This window comes from Oryctolagus cuniculus, chromosome 9, assembly GCF_964237555.1.
Source record: "Oryctolagus cuniculus chromosome 9, mOryCun1.1, whole genome shotgun sequence".
NCBI lineage: Eukaryota > Metazoa > Chordata > Mammalia > Lagomorpha > Leporidae > Oryctolagus > Oryctolagus cuniculus.
In genome coordinates, this window is record NC_091440.1 from 38,325,338 (window position 1) to 38,333,356 (window position 8,019).

At 36.7% G+C, this 8,019-nt stretch overlaps 1 pseudogene; it reads left to right on the plus strand.

Moving 5' to 3' along the window:
* Positions 1-766: 766 nt before the first annotated feature.
* LOC127486865 (small ribosomal subunit protein eS4, X isoform-like) lies at positions 767-1,614 on the plus strand (annotated as a pseudogene).
* The last annotated feature ends 6,405 nt before the right edge of the window (positions 1,615-8,019 follow it).

Here is an 8,019-nt window from a genome sequence, read left to right on the forward strand (position 1 = left end):
TATCTCTCTGTCCTTGCCTCTCTGTAACTCTTTCAAATAAATAAATAAATCTTAAAAAAAAAAAAGAAATGACATATTTACAAAAGCAGCATCAAACATTAAAACCCTAGTAATAAATCTAATTTTTAAATAAACATTTTTTTAATTCCATGTTCTATTAACTCTTTAAAAAGATTTATTTATTTACTTATTCAAGTGGTAGAGTTACAGATGGAGAGAGCGAGAGACAGAGAGAAAGGCCTTCTATCTGCTTGTGTTCACTCCCCAGATGGCCACAATGGTTGGAGCTGGGCTATCTGAAGCCAGGAGCCTGGAGCCTCAAGCCTTCTCCAGGTCTCTCACACAGGCACAGGAGCCAAGGACTTGGGCCATCTTCTACTGCTTTCCCCGGCCATAAGCAGAGAGCTGGATTGGAAGAGGAACAGCCAGGACACATAACTGGAATTATGAGATGCTGGTGCCACAGGCAGAGGCTTAGCCTACTCCACCACAGCACTGGCCCCATAAATCTAACTTTAAAAATGAATAAACTCTACACAATTACTACATAACACATTTAAGGATGTTTGACTTAAAACAAAAATGGTACCGTAAACTATGAGGGAAAGGATGGACTTTTCAGTGAATGAAGCTGAGCCAATTTTATAATCATATGGAGTTAAAGTAATGTGTGTTCCTAAAAGCAAATACAAAAGTCTCCATGGTTTGTTGCCTTTGCCAATAATATAAACATTGGACAACTGACTAGAAAAGCTATTGCCACTGCCATCTTTTACAGGAACCACATTAAAAGAGCCAGGATGTCTCTATTGGTGACCACACCAATTCTTCTCAGGTTGGCACCTCCAGTCATCATGCATAGGTCACCCTTCGTCAGCCATAGCTCCTGTTTCTGCATCTGAAGGAAGTAGCAGCTCCAAAGCATAGGATGCTGAATAAATTGACTGATGTTTTTGTTCCTTGTCCATACACCAGTCCCCATAAGCTGAGAGAATGTCTCCCTCTCATCATTTCCGTAAGGAACAGGCTTAAGTACGTGCTGAGAGGGGAAGTAAAGAAAATTTGCATGCAATGGTTCATTAAGATTGATGGCAAAATCCTGATTGATATAACATACCCCGCTGGTTTTGTGGATGTCATCAGCATTGACAAGACTGGATAGAATTTCTGTCTGGTCTGTGATACCAAGGATCACTTTGCTGTTCATCAAATTATACCTAAGAAGGACAAGTACAAGTTGTGCAAAGTGAGAAAGGTATTTGTGGGCAGGAAGAGAATCCCTTACCTGATGACCCGTGATGCTCATACCATTTGATGTCCTGATCACCTTAAGGAGAATGACACCGTTCAGACTGATCGGGAGACTGGCAAGATGACTGATTTCATCACATTTAACGAGGGTGACCTGTGCATGATGACTGGAGGTGCCAACCTGAGAAGAATTGGTGTGGTCGCCAATAGAGACATCCTGGCTCTTTTAATGTGGTTCCTGTAAAAGATGGCAGTGGCAATAGCTTTTCCAGTCAGTTGTCCAATGTTTATATTATTGGCAAAGGCAACAAACCATGGATTTCTCTTCCTCTAGGAAAGGGAATCTGCCTCACCATTTCTTGAGAGACTGGAACTGGTTGTTAAACAGAGCAGTGGGTATAATCATCTGTGGCTCATATGTTAGAAAAGTCTTTGTACTTAATTAAAAACAATACAGTGTGGAGAAAAAAAAAAGTCAGTTCCCAAGAGACTGTTGGCCTACAAATGAATAGTGGAACAAGGAGGCTTTATAAAGTCACACAAGAGAATGTTTTCAAGACTGCAATAGTCAGGATGTATGTTTGTTGTTTCTACATGTACCTTCCCCATGAGATAAGGAGTAGTTGAGAGGAAGCGTCAATTAATCATTATGTCCATTCTTCCAGAACACCCATTTAAATCTTTCACATGGCATTCAAGAGTTGTATGTGAATAAATGAATCAATCATTTTATCATTAAAGACTTGAAAAGGAGGCTCCCATGGTCAAACATACAAGACACCTCAAATTGAGACAACAGAAAGAGACTCCTACATGGAAAATATGTATTTATACAAGTATTTTAGACAGTCATATCCTCTAAAATCATATGCTATATGTAGCTATAATGAATTAATTGCGAGATTGCAAAACTAGAAATGGAATACATGTTAAAAAGCAAAACAGATTCCTAGTGAAGAAAGGAAGAACCTGAGCTATGGAGGAGGTGTGCTAGAAAGCTAAGGATGTCAAGAGACTGAAGCATTCCTGGCACCTGAGTAGCAGTGGGTATAAAATGCTTTGTATATTTAGGGCCCTCTCCTTTAGGACCAAGTAACTTGGCAATTATATATGCTCACCCTAACTGTATTTACTTTTTTTGGAAATTAATATATAAATCTCATATTGTAATTAGTTTGGGAAGTCAGGAGATGAAACATGCTCTGTAAGAAGAAGCAAATTATGTAGCATGTTCAACCAGTGAGCTACTTTCAGCTTCTAGTCATTACTACTGGAAATATTCAAAAATATGCAATAAAAAGGAAACATTCATTTTTCTTACAGCTTTTAACCAACTTAATGATCTTTAAGTGGCTTCTGGTGTGTTTAAATTGAGAGGCAATACCATGCAGCTTTTACAAAAAAAAAAAAATCTTGCTTACTTGACTGATCAACTTGCAGTTGCCCTTTGGCCACCAGTGTTGCAGACAACAGGAACTGCAGTCATGCAGAAATAGCACTTAGTAGAGTACCTGTCACATAGTAGTTATTCAATAAATGTTGCCTTTCTTCCATTTGTTTTAAACCAGATAAAACATAAGTTAATTTATCATGCATCATATAAATATCTGAGTTTTGCACACAGATATTTTATTTTCACAAAACTCCATTTCTACTAAGCAAATCGTATTTTTTGCAGTAATGTTAACTTATATTTTGATAATTATCACAAAGGTTTTTCTTAATCTTAAATACAATATTTCACTTTTATAATCTTCTTAGATTCCATACATTCTAAATGATGTACTGTTTTATTTTTTAAGGAGTCAAATGCACAATCCTACATCAGTATCAAAGCAACTGCCACAGAACTTTATTCAGTGTGCACAAAACAATCAACGTGATACACCACATTAACAGACTGCAGAAGAAAAACCATATGATTATCTCAATAGATGCAGACAAAGCATTTGATAAAATACAACACCCTTTCATGATGAAAACTCTAAGCAAACTGGGTATGGAAGGAACATTCCTCAATACAATCAAAGCAATTTATGAAAAACCCACGGCCAACATCCTATTGAATGGGGAAAAGCTGGAAGCATTTCCACTGAGATCTGGTACCAGACAGGGATGCCCACTCTCACCACTGCTATTCAATATAGTTCTGGAAGTTTTAGCCAGAGCTATTAGGCAAGAAAAAGAAATTAAAGGGATACAAATTGGGAAGGAAGAACTCAAGCTATCCCTCTTTGCAGGTGATATGATGCTTTATTTAGGGGACCCAAAGAACTCTACTAAGAGATTATTGGAACTCATAGAAGAGTTTGGCAAAGTAGCAGGGTATAAAATCAATGCACAAAAATCAACAGCCTTTGCATACACAGGCAATGCCATGGCTGAGGAAGAACTTCTAAGATCAATCCCATTCACAATAGCTACAAAAACAATCAAATACCTTGGAATAAACTTAACCAAGGATGTTAAGGATCTCTACAATGAGAATTATAAAGCCTTAAAGAAAGAAATAGAAGAGGATACCAAGAAATGGAAAAATCTTCCATGCTCATGGATTGGAAGAATCAATATCATCAAAATGTCTATTCTCCCAAAAGCAATTTATAGATTCAATGCAATACCAATCAAGATACCGAAGACATTCTTCTCAGACCTGGAAAAAATGATGCTATGATGCTGAAATTCTTATGGAGACACAGGAGACCTCGAATAGCTAAAGCAATCTTGTACAATATTCAGCCTTACACAGTTAAATTCACAAGGAGAAATGATAGCTTTGTGCCATGTTTAACCCTACCTAGGATATAGCAGAAATCTCTGAGGACAGCCAAGTATTTTTATTACCATGCATCTGTACAGGAGAACTTCAAAACATTTATGGGGAAAATAAAATTAAGATAAGTTTGTTTTTAGTTCAAATTTTTTAAGTCCTGGCATAGTTTTTTTTTTTCATAACAATCATTTCCGTGAACTTTTTGAAAACCTTGTACTGTACATAAAACAGTGACTCAAATGTGAAGTTAGTCTTGATGTCAGAAAATTAATTATGTAGCTAAATCATAACTTCAATTTACCAGGGAGGGAACCTTAGGATATACTTCTAGCAGGAAAGCAATCTTTCCATGTTTTTTCTTTGGTTTTTTATAATTCATAGTCAGTAATTGCAGTGTTATAATTGTGCAAGTTTCTAAATGTCAGAAGTCTAATTAGCCATCATAATACAGACTACCTTTTTCATTGGTGTTTTGGTATAAATTAATAAGGAGGTAATAGAAAATGAGCTAACATGTCCCCTGGTAAATTCTGACATAGTTATAATGCTGTGTTTTCTTCCAGGTCAAGCATTTTTTAATACAATTATTCCTAATATGTATAGTAAGAGCTCCTCTTGTTAGGTTCAGTAAGCAACTGAACCACATTCTATTAAAAAAAGAATTTCTAAATTATAGATTATTTATGTTTATTACTGCCAACAGTATAAACACTACTCTTCCTATTGGTGTGTATAATAGTCCATTCTGGTACAAGTAGCCTAATACAGCATGAGCTTTGTGTAGGTTCTCAGTTACATGGGAGGAGGGTTTTTTTCCTCCCTGCTGCGTCTTTTTCTTGGCTACAGTTGTTTGATAGATGCTATATGAAGGAGGTTGTGGTGTATGGTTGATGTGTGGTGACTTAAAAAATACTGCATTCTCAAGTAAATGAAAGAAATTTCTTTCTGACCAAAGAAATTAACTGTAGAAATGAACTCTTAGAATGTACTTGTAGTAGATGAACAGTCCACAGCCATATAAGTAATACCTTGATTTCTTCATGACAAAAAGTGCCCATTAATCAGTCACCAATGAGAGATAATGCCTAGGTAAAAACAGACTTCAATTTTATGTGTATCTAAGATGCCAGTGAAATTCATACCGCTAAACATATTCACTGCTCACATATACATTGGGTCTGCAACTGAAAAATAAAATAAAAGTGTAGTTTCATATATATATATATATATCATATATATATATATGTCCTATATATGAGACACAATTGGAATATTATGTGGCACAGTTGTAGAGGCAGGTAAACCTTCCTGGGAAAAGCTGGAATTACCATAAAAAATACCTGCTTTGAAATATTTACCCTGAAATTAATAATAATAATACTTCCTCTGCAGAACACAAATGCCAAGCCAAACTCAAAGAACAACTTAAATTGCAATGTTTGAAAGCTCCTGTATAATTTTACCTAATGCCTAGTTTTGAATTAATAACTTTACACACTACATGATTCTGGAAAGGTTGAACAGCTGATTCCAAAGTTACAGGAGAATGCTGGAGAAATTACAAAAGATGAATAACTTTTTGAAAATTAACTATGGGGACTGATGCTGTGTCATAGCAGGGAAAGCCACCACCTGAAGTGCTGGTATCCCATATGGGCACTGGTTCGATTCCTGGCTGCTCCACTTCCAATCCAGCTCTCTACTATGGCCTGGGAAAACAGTAGAAAGATGGCCCAAGTCCTTGGGTCCCTTCACCCCTGTGGGAGACCCAGAAGAAACTCTTGGCTCCTGGATTCAGATTGGCTCAGCTCCCACTGGTGCAGCCATCTGGGGTGTGAACCAGCATGTGGAAGACTCTCTCTCTCTCTCTCTCCCTCTCTCCCTCTCTCCCTCTCTCCCTTTCTCCCTTCCTTCCCTCTCTCCCTCTCTCCCCCTCTCTCTCTCCCCTCCCCTCCCCTCCCTGCCTCTGCCTCTTTATAATTCTGTCAAATAATAAATAAATGAATCTTTTTTAAAAAAAGAAAAACTAACTATAGTGAATCTCAAAATCCAGCCTTCCTTGAGTTCAATTTTTAAAAAGCTCCTTTTCCACAAAAATACTAAACCCTAGGACCTTCTAAGAATTCTGTCATTGTTAATTTAGCAAAAGGTTATTAATAACAGTGGTAATATGTTTCAAACTTAAATTTTTTCCCACAGGACAGAAGTTAACAAAGAGTAGTAAAAAAGGCAGGCAGGTATTCACAAATTCACAAGTACATGTGTGTGTATGAATGAAAGATGGCTGACCAACTGACATTACTGTTCTTTGTCAGCTAGAACTCTCATTCAAATGACAAAATGGAAAATAAGACTGGTATATTCAGTATTCCCTCAAAAAGGATAAAATTCACTGTTTTGAAAACCATTTTGCTTTTCAATAAAAAGGTTTTTTGCAGCATAAGTAAAATGTTTAAGTTTTTTTTAAAAAAAGAAAAAGTTCTTCATTCAGAATTTTAACAAATTGGATAGAGCTCCTGATTCTATGCTGTTGACTTGAAAACTTGAAATCTATCTTGTTTTGGTTTTCCTTCATGTTCTCCAGAGAGAAAACATACAGTCATACCCACTTACACACAAATACACGTGCGCGCACACACACACGCGCGCACACACAAACCCATAAGCTCCAGGCTTATCCAAAGAGACAGAACTCTTTGGAGGTAAAGAGGAGGGGGATGGAAAGAGAAAGGGAGGGAGGGAGAGGGGAGCAGAGGGACATGATTTTATTTTAAGGATATATTGGCTTACATGGTATGGAAGCTGGCGTGCTGGAGACCCAAGGAAAAGCCAATGTCATGGTTCAAGACCAAAGGCCATCTGCTGGAAGAAGTGCCTCTCCTTTCCAGGAAGTCCATCTTTTTCTTTATGGCCTTCAGCTGATAGTATACATTCTAGCCACACTAAGGAGGCTAATCTCCTTTACTCAAATACTTCTGATTTAAAAGTTAATCTCATCTAAAAATACATTCATTGAAACACCTAGAATTATGTTTAATCAAGTGTCTGGGTACCATTGCCTAGCCAAGTTAACACATAAAATTAATCATCACACTTGTTAATCTGGACAGCTACTTGAAGTGATAGCACTCTGTTTATTTTATCCTGTTCTCCAGTCTTTCTCTCAAGGCTCTGAAAGCTCCTGGCCTCATGGGAAAGTTTGTACTTAAAACTGCCATAAACAGCCTGTCTCAGAAATAAACTTTGAACTGCTCAGTGTCACAGCTGGAACCAAGAAACACTAGTTACCTAGGACCTATGAGTGTTTCATATTTTCATAGCCACGTTGCCTGGAATTCTGTTCAATAATTATTGGAAACCTTATTTTAAAATTTTCTATCTGAGATATGAGCTAGTGATGTAATATTTAAAATATTTGTTTACTCCTTCAAAGATTCTTTGCCATTTTTTAAATTTCAGACCTCTTTATCTGTTTTATAAACTTTTTCCTTTCTTCTTACACAGCTAAGTACCTTCCCTCCTTTTTGCAATCAGTGTTTCTAAAACATCAAGTTTTCCTCACTTAAAAAATAGATTATTTTCATTAATTTGTAGTAACTCCTTTTCTAACAGTTTCTAATTATTTCTGAACTTTGACAATAATTATGTTTGATTAACCAATGTATTCATTGCTTTCTTATCTGTGAGATAGATAGATAGATAGATAGATAGATAGAGATTATATATATGGATTAAGGCAAACACAATCTTGTTTTGAAACTTCCACAATATCTTTTAGCATACCCAGTGTATTAGTGTCGAATGCTAGGCTTGCTGTAGTCTTCACAGTATTTTCAGGATTCAAGGATTGTGGTCATGTAAGAGCTAGCTCCCTGGATATCCCTAGGATGCTTGAAAAGCGAAGACATATAGGAGCTGAAAGTGGGAAGATATTATCTATACCAAACCTCTCATCTTCAGATGAGTAGACAAAACCCTGAAAAGTAAATGGGCAT